The 13,816-nt window shown below is 41.8% G+C and overlaps 1 long non-coding RNA gene across 1 annotated transcript; it reads left to right on the top strand.

The window, feature by feature from the left end:
• The first annotated feature begins 451 nt into the window (after positions 1-451).
• Positions 452-8,283, top strand: LOC113923111. The gene is made up of 3 exons (XR_003520175.2): positions 452-522; positions 6,510-7,190; positions 8,188-8,283. It is a non-coding gene; the product is annotated as an uncharacterized LOC113923111 (long non-coding RNA).
• Positions 8,284-13,816: the final 5,533 nt, after the last annotated feature.

Here is a 13,816-nt window from a genome sequence, read left to right as displayed (position 1 = left end):
TATAGTTTTCATACAAAAATGCATTTCTTGTGTTTTGTTTGTATGTTTTGTTTGCATGTGTAAAAAGTTATTTCTTACTCTTTCAAAAGCTGTATTTGTTTCTTAAGAGAAAACAGTGGTTTTCGTAGGCTTATCTTAATTATGGACAACACACTGAATTACATCATTACTGGTAACATATTTCTAGCTGATTTATTTAGGATTTTTTAGAAAGGCAAAAATGACTATGATCAGGATATTTATAAGATTTAAAAACATATTGCATATTTTCATGTATTGATTTCCTAAAGTATATTTTGCGAGCAGATGCTCTAGGTCTGACATAGATACAGAGGTATGAATGGGACCCAGGACCGGAGCCGAAGGGGCACTGGTGCGGACGATGCTCACGGAACTCTAAATCAGTGATTGTGACTCAGGGTGACAAACGTCACAAAAGCAGTCTGAAAGGCTCCTGTGGCACCAGCTGGGAATCCTATCACCCCCACCAGGAGCCCGCGGAGGTGTCACTTAGGAAATAAGGTAAGCAGCTGGAGTGGGTAGAAGGGCCTGGGGTGCAGGAGACGATTTCCCTTTATAAACTCTGCGTTCAGAATAAATTCAGGAAGATGCCAGCAACACGGCGCTGGCAGCTCCAAACACACATCTTTCCACAGAAATTTCAGAAAACAAGCAGAAACTGTCAGAAATAACTTTTTTAGGACTCTGAAAAAAAAGAGACTCACAGCAACCCGCTGAATCCTGAATCGAGAAACACAGGGCTTGAGGAGTGGAAATTTGGAAGCTGGTGAGCAGCGTGGGTGTAAGAAGTGAATGAGGCTCCGAAGTGTCCGCAGGCTACCGCCGCGGCACCTGGCAAACATGTTTTTAAGGGTACAGGGAGGCTGTTGCCACGTGCCGTTACCGTCATTCATGACTCCATTGTTATTAATTGTAATAATTAATTACATTACCACTCCTACTACTTATTTTTACTAGCGTCGGCTTCTGTTTACCTGTGTGAGGTTCAATGCTAATTGCTCTATGGTATTATGTTACTTAATCTCTATAATCCTAGGCGTCTGCGTGAGATGCTATTTTTAGAGTTTTTTTTTTTTAAGATTTTATTTATTTATTTTAGAAAGAGAGAGCGCGTGAGGGGGAGGAGGGACAGAGGAAAGGAAGAGAGAGAATGTCCAGCACACTCCACGCTGAGCACAGAGCCCGACACGGGGCTCAGTCTCACGACCCTGAGATCGTGACGTGAGCCAAAACCGAGAGTCAGCTGCTTAATCGACTGATTCACCCAGGTGCTCTGCTATTTTTAGTCTTAAAAATCGTGAATTTGAAGAATCCGTGAAAGGATTGCTACACTTTTCGGAAGCTCAAGGCAGATTTCTGGCCTAGAAATTAAATGCACATAGATTATAATACATCCGGCAGGTGTCTCTCTGCCCTCGGGGGTCTGGATAGCATTCCTTGAGCCATTCTTGGATTTCTCGGCTTGAGAGGAAGAGAAACCTGCCTCCTAGACTAGGATGTCATCTCTGCACTAAATTAAGGCTGTCGGGGACGGTTTTATCAGGACACTTATTCTCGAGCGGCACATGGAGAAGATAGGGAGAAAGGAAAACTTGAAAGATTAGCTACCTTCAAGTAGCAAAAGTGCACTGTGTGATGCCGATACATGAGTATGTGAAGAAACAGTCTAAATGGGGATCCAGCATCTGAAATAGCCTGTTTACATGGATCAGCATGTGTATCTTACTTCGCCCCTATGTTGCTGAGCTTCCTTTCATCCTTTTGGCAAAGAAGGAAGGATGTTCCTCGTGTTGTCACCCTTGTAAAGACAGATACAAACAAACACTTCGAGAAATGCTGTTGTCACGACTAAATGACAAGGAAATAGTTCATGGAGACTTAGAGAAGACACTGTGAAGAAATAATACAAAATAAATTACTTTTCAAATAATAATATTAAATCTATTTTCCTACAAGCTGTCTTTGATACCTCAGTTATGTGGTATCAATAATTGATTATCAATATATCAATGTTAACTTGATTAATATGGAACAGAAGTTGACAGCCCAAAGTTTGGAGAAAAGATGAATATGTTTTAAGTGCAATGAGAGTGTTTAGTAATTTCTTAGGATTTCAGAAGCTTTAAATCATCAGAGATTCTTATTCTTAAAAAAACTATTTATTTCAATTGTTTTCCAAATCATCTGTATGGATATTCAGAAGAATGTAGATATTTCATTTTCAAAGAAAATACAAAGGACACAATCCTCATGGTATGTGTGTGTGTGTGTGTGTGTGTGTGTGTTGCAACAAGGACATTTTGTGAACTTCTGAGTATTTAGTTTCCACATGAGCAAAGATCATGTGGAAACTTTAATTTGTAAGAACTTTTAAATTCATTAACCTGTGAGATGTCATTGATAAGATCATGTGAACCTGGCATTTTGTAGGTAATAAGAGTATGAGTGGATTAAACCTTAAGTCTATCAGACTTTCTGAATGATTAATTGAAGATTAAACAGATTTGGGGAAATATTGCTTTTTAGGTTAAAATGTAACATGAAATTGATTTGGCAATATACTTTCATTAGAGCAGAGAATCTGTACATGCTTAATTGCATCAACATGAGATCAGTTTGCTTCTATTCTTTCAACTCTTCAAGTATCACAGAAACGTGGCAAGAAACAGAAGTTGCATTTAGAAGCAAGTTACAAGGTCAGTAGACCAGGCCAAGAAACAGCCAGTCTTCGCACTGACAGTAAGGAAGGGGGTCAGGGGGTGTCATTAGCATCAAATACCTACGGAGGACCAGGCATGGCTAAGACTTGAGTCTTATTTCCATACCCTGCAAAGGATTCTTCTTTCAGAAAGTGGGTTTCAATTAGATGTGGTTAAATAAAATGTTGTTTCCCCATAATAAACTGACAGGCTGTTAAAAGAAATAAAAGATTTTTCGTTGCTTTCATAAGAGTAATTCAATTACAAAAATAAGTTTTGCTCTAAGATCTAATAGCTTAAAAGGGAATTCTGGTTATTTAATTATTGATGAGAATTTAATATTGACCAGACTTAATAGCCCCATTATTGGACACTCAGCTCTCACTTTAAAACGAGAGGCATGAGTATGTTTGAATTTATATATCTAGGTATAATGAGTGTGAATATATATATATATACATATATATATATGATGGATATAAGCACATGGGTGTGAAAGGCTCATGAGGGTTTCCCATGAGCTACTTTGATACAATCATTTTATTATAAACCATTCCTTTGTGTTTTTTTCCTATGCTCTTAGTAAACTTAGCTAGCAATCTAATTATAATTTATAGTATTAATATCTATAAATACATGCTGCTGCAGTCCCATGATCCCTTATCTCTTATTCCCAAATCCAACATCTTTGACAACTGAAAGTTTTGTCTTAATTCATTGGGAACACTCATGGACTGAACTAAATGAGGCTGTATATGAAGGTCTTTCTGTACCCACTGAGTGCCAATATCTGCATATTTCCCTGCAGAGATGTTAATGTGTTTGATTCCAAGCCTTACATGATATCTCTTTCAAGCACCATATCATCATTCTAAAACACCCCAAATTCTGAGCTTCAGAAGTCAGCTGACTCCTAGGGTCTTATAAAAGGAATTTGGGATATAAACCAGATTCTCCATCAGTACAAATATTCCTGCTTAATAAGGAACAAAACAAACGATTATCCCCAAATTATTTTTAAAAAGAAAGAAATAATTATCACAATGGAAAGGAGAAACAGACCAAGCTACCATTTTATTCAAACACTTTGACACTCCTCTCTTAGGAATCAAAGTAATAGCAGATGAAAAATCAGTAAGGACTAAGAATATCTGAACAAAAACATCTATCACCTTGACTTAATTAACATGTATACAACACTCAGCCCCCGAACAGTAGAATGCACATTATTCTTATGGACACAGAGAACATTCACCAAATTAGGCCATACTGTGAGCCACAGAACAAGCCGTAGCAACTTTTAAATAACTGAAATCATACAAAGTATTTTCTCTGACAAGAAAAATGAAGAAATAAAATAGAAGGTATCTGAGAAGCCCACAAATATTTGGAAATTTAAAAATAGAATTCTAAATAGCCCATGGGTCAAAGAGAAAAACACAAAGCCCGTTAAAATGTATTTTGTGTTAGGTAAAAATGAAAACACATACTTATCACAAGCAAGTCTAGCATGTCTGTTTCATCACCCTTCCTCTGTTTTATGACTGAAGTTTTAAGTAGTGCAATAAGGCAAGAAAAAGATATGAAATTTAAATAGTCTAGTGAGGAAATAGCAAAACTGTTTCTATTTTCAAACAACGTAATTGACTACATAGTATCTACCAAAGAATCTACAAACTCTTGTAGAAGCAATAAATTTTATGAAAGTATAGGGATACAAGGCCAATACATGGAAACCAGTATACAAACAATGAGAAATTTTAAAAAGTTAAAATTAAAATACAGTGCCATTAACAATAGTATCCAAACCCCTGAAGCTTAGAGAATAATCCTACAAAGCAGAAACATCACTCCTATGTTGAGAATTGACTGGGTACATGGATAGATGTCATGTTTATGGATTGGAAGACTCAATATTGTTAAGATATTAATTCTCCCTAGATTGATTAATTGGTTCAAAGAAATACCAATCAAAATTCCAGCAGGATTGTTGAATAGATGCTGAGAAGCTGATTCTAAAATGTATGTGGAAGAAAATCAAAGGAATTAGAATAGTCTTAAGAATTTTGAAAAGCAGAACAAATGTATAGATCTTTAGTACTTTATTTCAAGGTTTACTATCTAAGCCACAGTCATCAAGAGAATGTGATATTATAATATTGACAAAAGCAGAGACACAAATATCAGTTTAAAAATGGCTATCTTTTCATGTTTGTATATTTATTCAATTGATTTACAACAAAGATGCATAAGCAATTTAATCAAGAAAGGATGTTCTTTTCAATAAATGGTATGGGACAACTGAATAACCATCTGCAAAAAAAAAGTGAACTTTAACACATACCTTCCACAATATTAAAACAAATCACAAAATACTAAAAAATAAAACCTTAAAAGTCTGAAAACAAAATTTTTGTGACCTTGGATTTGGCAAAAATTTCTGTGACATAACACAAAAAGCATGACCTATATCTGAAAAAACATTAATAAGTTAATGGGGGAAATCAATGCTAAGAGTTGCTTTCAAATAGTGGGCTATTTATCCACTTCATAGATATTTATTGAGTGTTTCCCATAAATCAGGCAGTGTTCTAATCATGACACAAGATTTCATCAAGATTAAAAACTTTTGCTCTTCAAAGATACAGTGAAACATATGAAAACAAACTTAACCATACACAAAGCTACAAATTGGGAGAGAGTATTGGCAGAATGCATATCTGAGGAAGGACTTGTGTAGAAAGTACACAAAGATCTCTCAATATACAACCATAATGGATGACCCAGTAAAACAGGGCAAACAATTCAGACATTGGAGCAAAGAAGAGAATCTCGTGGCAAATAAGCACCGGAAAAGGTGCTTCTCTTTGTTGATCATTAGGGACCTGAAAATAAAGCCACAATGCAATACCAGTGTATACCTGGGCAGAAGACAAACAAAACACAACACGCCTGACAATAATGAGTGCAAATGCCCCAAGGATGTGGAACAGGGGTTCTCTCCCATGTTGCTTGTGGGAATGCAGAGGAGTACAGCTAAAAAGGAAAACGGTCCTCAAGCCTCTTTCCAAGTTACGCGTGTACGTGCATGCCTCAGCAACCCACTCGTCGTGAACTTTACTGTTAGTCTGAGATAGTGCATGCTCAAAAGAAGCTTCTCTGACCACATGTCTATTGGCTCGTATTGTCCATTTTTCTTGTTTTTGTGGGAATGTGTGTTTGTGTGTGTGGGCAGATGGTCAGTTGTTGGTTGGTTGTTTAGTTGGAGTTTTACTGCTCTCAGGATCGAAGACTGAATCTTCATGGCCATTCCCATCAAATGAAGCAGGATGCAATCAAAGGAAAGATAGGACAAAACTGAAATAAATGCCGCACGAGAAACACGGACCATTCGGCTTTTTCGTAGTCAATAAGAGGAGAGCTTTGGTTTTACCCTTGTAATACATTCCTACCAAATCAACAGAAAGAAGAGAGTGCCATTACACAGTGTCCACTTGCGATTCAATCATACCTCTCCTATGTTGAGAATTGACTGGGTACATGAAATCTCTCTGAGGTTTCTCCCAGTTTACTCTGCCCCTCCTTGCCTTGTAATTCAGCTTCCTTAGCAGTAGCAGCACCTGCACCTGGGTGAGGCCAGTGGTGTAAAAACACAGATCTCTTGCTCTCAGGGAGGTCTGCCAGGCCCCAATGACCATCCCAGACCCTGGATTCAGAGCTGACTGAAGTGTTTTGTCCCTGAATTGAATAAGGCAGGCTTCTACTTGCTAAACTCATGTTCTTTTTCAGATCCCACTCCAGCAAGGACGTAGGTTTTGAAGATCCCTTCGTCTCCAGCATTGTGCTGCTTTGGGAACCACATCAGTAGCTTGTGCTAGTGTTGGCTTTGGAGGGTGTCAGAGGTCCCAGCCTATCTGGGGAGCTTAGCGAGTGTTGTGTGCTTTTGTGGTTGGCTTCCCTTGGTTCAGGATGCAAATGTGCCATCCAGCAAATTATTCCTGGTGCAGCCGTTGGATGGCAACAGACTAGAAAATATAACAAAAAATAATGGGTTCCCGTCGGTCCCTAATCAAAAATCCAAGAGGAGCCTTCTTATCAAGAATATTTGGCTCAATACTTGGAAACCCATTTGTTGACTCTAGAATGCTTTCTCATACAACTGAAGTCATATTATCCCTCCTCATCACAGATTCTATAAAACCCTGCAAGTCTTTTTTCTTACAATCTGTGAATAATTATTTGGTGATCTGAATCTCAACACGTGTAGTCAATTGAACAGTCATCTGGGAAGTTGTGGGGCACTGGATAAAGTCTGCAATATTCCAACAAGAAGATTCTATCCAAGCGCCTGAAAGAATTTCAGCTGTAAGAGCTTTTTAATTCCTCCAACTGACCCCTCGTTTTTTGTATCATGAATGATTCATCTCTATATGGGAACATCAATAACTCTAACAATGACAAGAAAATCTGGTAAGTGGAGAGGCATGTGCTGGATTGTAGTAAGTGTACCTAGCATAGAAAAAGGGAAGAGAGAGAGTTTACAAGTGGGGGAGGGGGGGCCAGACCACGAGCCCTGATGGCTTGCTCTTAGGTAACAGCAGGTGTTCGTGATAACCTACAGCAGTCACAGAGAGTCCCTGAAGTCACAGGGAGGACTGATGATACAGCTCATTTTTGAAATTAAAAGAAGTTTTATCTCCATAATCACTAACTGGTCAGCTTAAATTTTCTGTAGTTGGGAAGGAATTGGAACAAACTGTCAAGGAATCAATTTGCAATCACCTGGAAGAGAACAGGGTGGTGGAGAAGAGTCAGCTGTGCTTTGTGAGGGACAAACGATGCCAAGTCAGTTTAATTTCCTTCCGTAGCAGAGGGACAGGTCTTTGGATGGGAGAGACAGTCGATGTAATCTGTCTGTGCTTGAGAAAGACTTTCGCTGTGGCCGCAGGAAACCCGGCTTTGTCCAGGGGTGGGTGGGTAATTATGGAGGAGGTCAGGAGCCACCCAAGGAGGGCATAGCCGGGGAAGGACTGAGCCCACGTGTGATTCTCTGAAAGGCATCAGTCAGATAGCATGAAATACACGTCTTTGACATTCCCAAGTACTCGATCAGACTCAAATAATTGAGTTAAGTTATTGATTTAAATTTAAGTTATGAAAAAAGCAGCCAAAAAAATGAAAAAAAAAGGAATTTCCTTTCCAATTTATAAAAAGATACTGGATTATTTATGTAAGTCTATAGTTCCAAGTCCTGATCAATATACATGAAATAAATTACCTTAATAAAATATTAATAAAAGGGTGTGTAACATCATCAGTATGGTTTTATGTCATATTACTGGCATTTTTGGTCATTTGTCTCAGTGTACATTGAATTAGGATCATTTTTGCAAAACACTGCAGAGTCTTAAATAATAGTGTGAGAGATTTACCTATAGACCTTCCAAATACTTCAATTTGTGATCAGAAAAGGACCTCAAGAGTTCAGGGAAGTCCCTGGACTACATTGTCATTTCGACCGTGTCATGGATCTTACAGCAACTGCATCATTTCTGCTTCAAGCCATGCTTATATGGAAGTACTTGAAAATCGAATGAAATAAATAATTGGGCCATTTTGAAAGGCTACAGAAAATCCACACAAGATGAACAGAAAACGGAATCATCTATATTAATTGAAGAAATTAAAATAAAAGTAAACCTGTGGTAAAGGCTTGTACTTGCTAAATTAGTATTAAGTTATAACTATGGCACAAGGGGGCAAGGGTAAGGGGGCACTGAACTACCCGAGTATTGATGGCATCTAACCCAGGGCAATCCTTCATCAAGGAGTATCTGATACTAGGGTGGCATAGGATACATATATGCTGGATGCAGTAATCCCTTCCCTGGGGGCTTATTCTACAGAAATCATATCACAGAAGTTTATACTTATCTATAAAAGCAGTAAACTGGGTGAGGTCTCATGTGCACTTTGAAGGGTATTGGTTGAGTCAATTCCTCAATTCAGTGGGAAATTTTGCAAGCGCAAAGTTAAACATCATAAAGACTAAAGTATAATAATAACAGTAATAAGGGGGTACCCATTAGACCGTGAGGTGCTGTGGAATAGCGGAAGCAACAGATGTCAGAGATGATGGGCTTATTCAAAGACATGCAGGAAAAGCACGGAGACGCTTTGCTACTTTGCGAGGCAAAATGCAGCCGTCTTCCAGGTAGTGAGTCAACATGCTCACCCTGTCCTTGGGAAGTCAAACTACTGGATGATTTCTTCCCAAGCGTGGCATCATGACATAGGGAGTTAACCGTGTGGTTTGGTTTTCATAGAAAGAGATTTTGTGAGGCTGAGGTGCTTCCCGCACCAGTTAGGCTGTGCCACACAAACCGATCCTTTCCTCCTTGCCCAGCCAGGAGGAACCTGACAACTTGAATGGACACAGTTCATAGCTCTTAATTTTTATTGACACATTCTTTCTTTAGATATGCTAATCCTCTTAATCAGATTATGCTCAATTGAGTTCTGCTGAGGGCATGCTTTATTCTTAAAGTGACTGTGTATCACTGCCCATCTGGTTCAGGATGTGGGAATTTTTGGCAGGATGTGAGTTTGTGTAGCTCTTGTTTCCCCAGCATGTTTTGAGTGTCGACATCTGGAGAGGAAAGCATGAGCTTGAGTCTCAGCTTTACCACACGCTGTGGTGCAGATATGCCTCACTGACACTGCAGAGATCAAGTAAGAGCATGCGTTTGTAAACTGTAAAGGGGTGTGAAGCACATGCTGTTTTAACCCCCTGATTCTGTGCTTATACCATCTGAGAAGGCATGGAGGTTCAATCCACTACGAGAAACAAAGTGTGACTCCCCCCCAGAATGTGGTTAGCAGAGCCCCAAGGAGAGGATAAAGCATTCTTTTCTGTCTGCCTTGAGCAATCCGTTAACTGGTCCCCTACGCGGGAATCCAATTTCCCCTCCTCTTCTCTCTTTCCCTCCGCCCAGGCCACCACCATGTTTTCCGCCCTCCATGTTAGCTGGCACGTCCGGTGGTATCGGGGAATAGATGAATCAGAACGTAAAGAAGTGCATCCCTGCCCCCCCCCCCCCCCCCCCGGGAAGGCTCACACCACACAGCAGCCTCCTTCACCTTACCTGGAAATCCGGTCCACATGATACAGGCTGTGTCTACATGATGAAAGCACTTCTTTTATGGGATATTAGGAAAAAAGATCTTCAACCAGATACGAATTTAAAAGTACAGGCTACTATTTTTAGCGGAATTGTTGGTGGCATGATTGGGCAATGAGATAGAAAGCTAAGACATGATGAGTGCTTTCTCAGGGGCGCCCAGGCTATTCACTGGTAGGGTTGCATCATGACCTCCCCAAAGATATCCCGTGACTGTGACTGTTCCCTCCCGTGACAACAGGGACTTTGCAGATGTGACTGCAGATCGCGATAGGGAGAGATTCGCTGCCTTCCAACTTGCGGCCTCTGAGCTATCACAGGAGACATCCGGCGGTTTGAGCCGTTGGTGGTAACGTGTTACAGGGGCCCTGGGAGACCGATCCACCTGCCGGGCTGACTGTCCACGCTGGCTGCTCACCACGGCGGGAGCTCACTCGCTCCCCCCCGCACCGGCGGTTTCCGCCTGTGTTGGCCGCCCAGGGGCGCAGCGTTCCCGCCTCTGGCTTACCGTGGACGCTGCCACAAACCCCAACTCTGCAACCAGCTGCCCCCCCAACCCCTGCACAGGCCTTCCTTGTCTGTCCCGCCTCAAGGCTGAGGTCAGAATCCTTCAGCAGATGAACCCAAGGGAAGAGGGAGAGGAAAGCCTTTCAAATTCAATTTCTAATTTACTTGCTTTTCTTAGTAGTTGAATAACAGCTCCAAGATGTACGTATATATCTATATCATTTTATGACTAATTAAGAAAGATCACCATAAAATACATTTAACATCAAAAGATTTTTTTTAGTTATAAAGTATCTATATATTTTTCAAATTTGAAAAAGACTTATCCAGGGGAATGGCGAGTTCCCATGGACCTTTACTTCCTGAGGTACCTTTAGGGTGTGCTGTGGTCTGAATGTGTCCCCTCAAAATCTCTATGTTGAAACGGAACCACCAAAGTGATGGTGTTAGGAGTTGGGGCTCCCCACGATGGGATGAGTGTCCTCATAAAAGAGACCCCAGGAAAGAAATAATATAAAAATAAAAAGGGACCCCAGGGAGCCCCCTCACCCCGCCCGCTGTGTGAGGACACGAGCAGAGGACGCATCCCCAAGCCGGGAGGTGGGCTGGCACAAACTGGACTTCAGACGTCCAGCCTCCAGAGCAGCGAGAAACAAATGTCTTGTTTGCAAGCTCCCGGTTTGCCGTACTCGTTACAGCAGCCTGAACACACCAAGACGAAGGGTTTCCTGATCTTGAGAACCAAACATCAAAGACTGATTTAGTCCACCAAGTGTGGAGCCGAAATGCCAACTTGAGCTTTTGGTAGGTGTGTGTCCGAGGGGCCTCACGTGATTACGTCAACATTTTAAAACACGCCTTTAAATGGGGCGGCTCAGAATGGGGGCGGCAGCCAGAGGCGGAGGGAAACAGTAAGAAGCAAGAAGGGGCATATGCAGAAATGTGCTCTGCGAGGCGACGGCAAATCCATCCGTGACGCGGCGCTTTCTCTCCTTCCAGGTGTCTCTTGAACTTAATATGCAGCATGACACAGGGCTGGTCCTGAGTCTCAGAGACAGATATTTAATTTGGAAATAATGAGCAAGCTCTCCCACACCCTGCCAACATTTCCTTCCAGGGGAAGCTTTTCCTCCCTGAGGTACTCTTGGCTGCAAATGAGGGAGAGTGTGAAACACGCGAATCAGGCTCACCCACAGAAGGAGGGAAGGCAATCGCCCCCATGCCCGCTGGGGACGGCAGGCGCCTCCGGGTGGCCCAGGGGACGCTAAATTACCCATCACCCTGCACAGCCCAATCGACAGACACCAGAACCCCGCCCGGGAAGAAAAGTACCTGCTGAGGATATGGATTAAGCCAGAATTAGTACTAAAGCCTTATATTTGATCTCTTCTCATGACTTATGTTGCAAACAGATAATCAGGGATGTATTTTCCTATTTCTGATGTTAACACATGGAGATAATTTGCGATGATGCCGCCATAGCTTTGAAGTATTGACCAAGGCCTCTAACAGGGAACCTACGGGTTTGGGAGCATTGTGCTGTTGCTAACGGCTGACCACAGCCTGGAACGGCACCCCCAGCATCGCAATATCATGGGTCAGCTTAGCTGGAATGCTTCATGATCACAGGATCTCATGGGGAAACTTATAATAGGATAATATAATTTATCAAGATGTCCTGTAACATTGTTCTTCTGCGAAGTGTATCTAGATGGCCTGCACGCGCGCATATGTCCTGGTTTTTAACGGGGGCTCACGCATTTTGGAAAACTATTTTTGAAGTAAATTTGACGACGTTTTAATCAAAGTGGCACTCTGGGGGTGCCTGGGTGGCTCCGTCAATGAAGCGTCTGACTCTTATTTTCAGCTCAGGTCTTGATCTCAGGGTCTTGAGTTCAAGCCCCGGGTTGGGCTCTGTGCTGGCTGTAGAACCTATTAAAAAATAAATAAAATAAAACAAAGAGGCATTCTGTCCTCCGGCTTTGCAGAATATCTCCCCCCCCCCCTTTTTTTTCTTAAAGAGTATTTTGAGTTTGGTGTAAGTGTTTTTCAACAAAACATCATAGGAAGCTTCACATAGAATGATGTGCTTTTTTTTTAAGATTTTATTTATTTATTCATGAGAGACACACACAGAGAGAGAGAGAGGCAGAGGGAGAAGCAGGCTCCCAAGGAGCAGGGAGCCCGATGCGGGACTCGATCCCAGGACCCTGGGATCATGACCTGAGCCGAAGGCAGAAGCTTAACCATCTGAGCCGCCCAGGCGCCCGAATGATGTGCTTTTATCTGTATGCTGATTCAAGTGTGAACTAGAAAATCCCTAGTACTATCCCATTTTTCAGGCCTAAAATGCAAGAGGTGTGTCAGATACTGCAGAGAATAAGCCTGGGATTAGAGGGTAGTGGTTAAAACCACTCAGTATACAGTGGGATTTCTGGACTTCTTTCAGTCTGGTTTGCAATGGAGTGGCTGTGTGACCTTGGGAGAGTTACTTGACTCATCTGTGCATCATTTCTAACATGAGATTAAGAACTCATTATTCATTATCATCCCGTGTTGTATTATTCTTATTATTCGTTAAAATTAATCCGAAATCAGGGTGCCTGGGTAGTGCAGTCTCTTAAGCGTCTGATTCTTGGTTTCAGCTCAAGTCATGATCTCAGGGTTGTTGAAGTCAAGCCCCGAGTCAGGCTCCATTCTCAGCCAGGAGTCTGCTTGAGATTCTCACTTTCTCTCTCCCTCTGCTCCTCCTTCCCCTGCCATGCTCTCTCTCTCGCTCTCTCTAAAATAAATAAATAATTCTTCAAGAAAAAGTAATCCCAAATCTGTGTAGCACTGGATGTATTGACCTTGAAGATCTTGCAATTTCATTAAGCAGACAGAAATATTAAAAATTAAATATTTCAGAAGAGTTGCCAGAAATAATGTTTGGTTGACTCTCCAGCAGCTGGGTAACCCAGTGCCATCAGAGAGCTTATTGTAGAGAACATGCTATTTTTGCATTTACTCATTTCACAAATGTAAACTTTCTCAGTTCTCCATCCTCCACATCAGCCACACAGCCCAGTGTTTAGTCGCCACAGGCAGCAATTTGGAGGGAGCCTCGGAAGGCAGTCCGAGCCCTTCTTCGGTGCTAAAAGACGATGAGGCTGTGATGCCACGGGACCATGGGCCGACCTCACAACACGTCACAGAGCTTTGTCAGGGCCGGACCATGCCAACCCTGCACAGCCACCTCACGCTCCAAGCAATGACTTCCCTTCGTTCCAAATCAGGATTGTCCTTCCGCCTCTGCAAGGGAAGATCACAGCAGAGACAGGCCCACGAAGGCAGAAGGGCATGTGAATCCTAAGAAGCCCAGGGCTGGCACCACAGTTCATTACTGCCTCCCCTGGAGCCCTGAGCAAA

Source organism: Zalophus californianus, chromosome 9, assembly GCF_009762305.2.
Source record: "Zalophus californianus isolate mZalCal1 chromosome 9, mZalCal1.pri.v2, whole genome shotgun sequence".
NCBI lineage: Eukaryota > Metazoa > Chordata > Mammalia > Carnivora > Otariidae > Zalophus > Zalophus californianus.
Note: the sequence above shows the minus strand (reverse complement) of the source record. Positions and strands in the feature narration are given on the sequence as shown.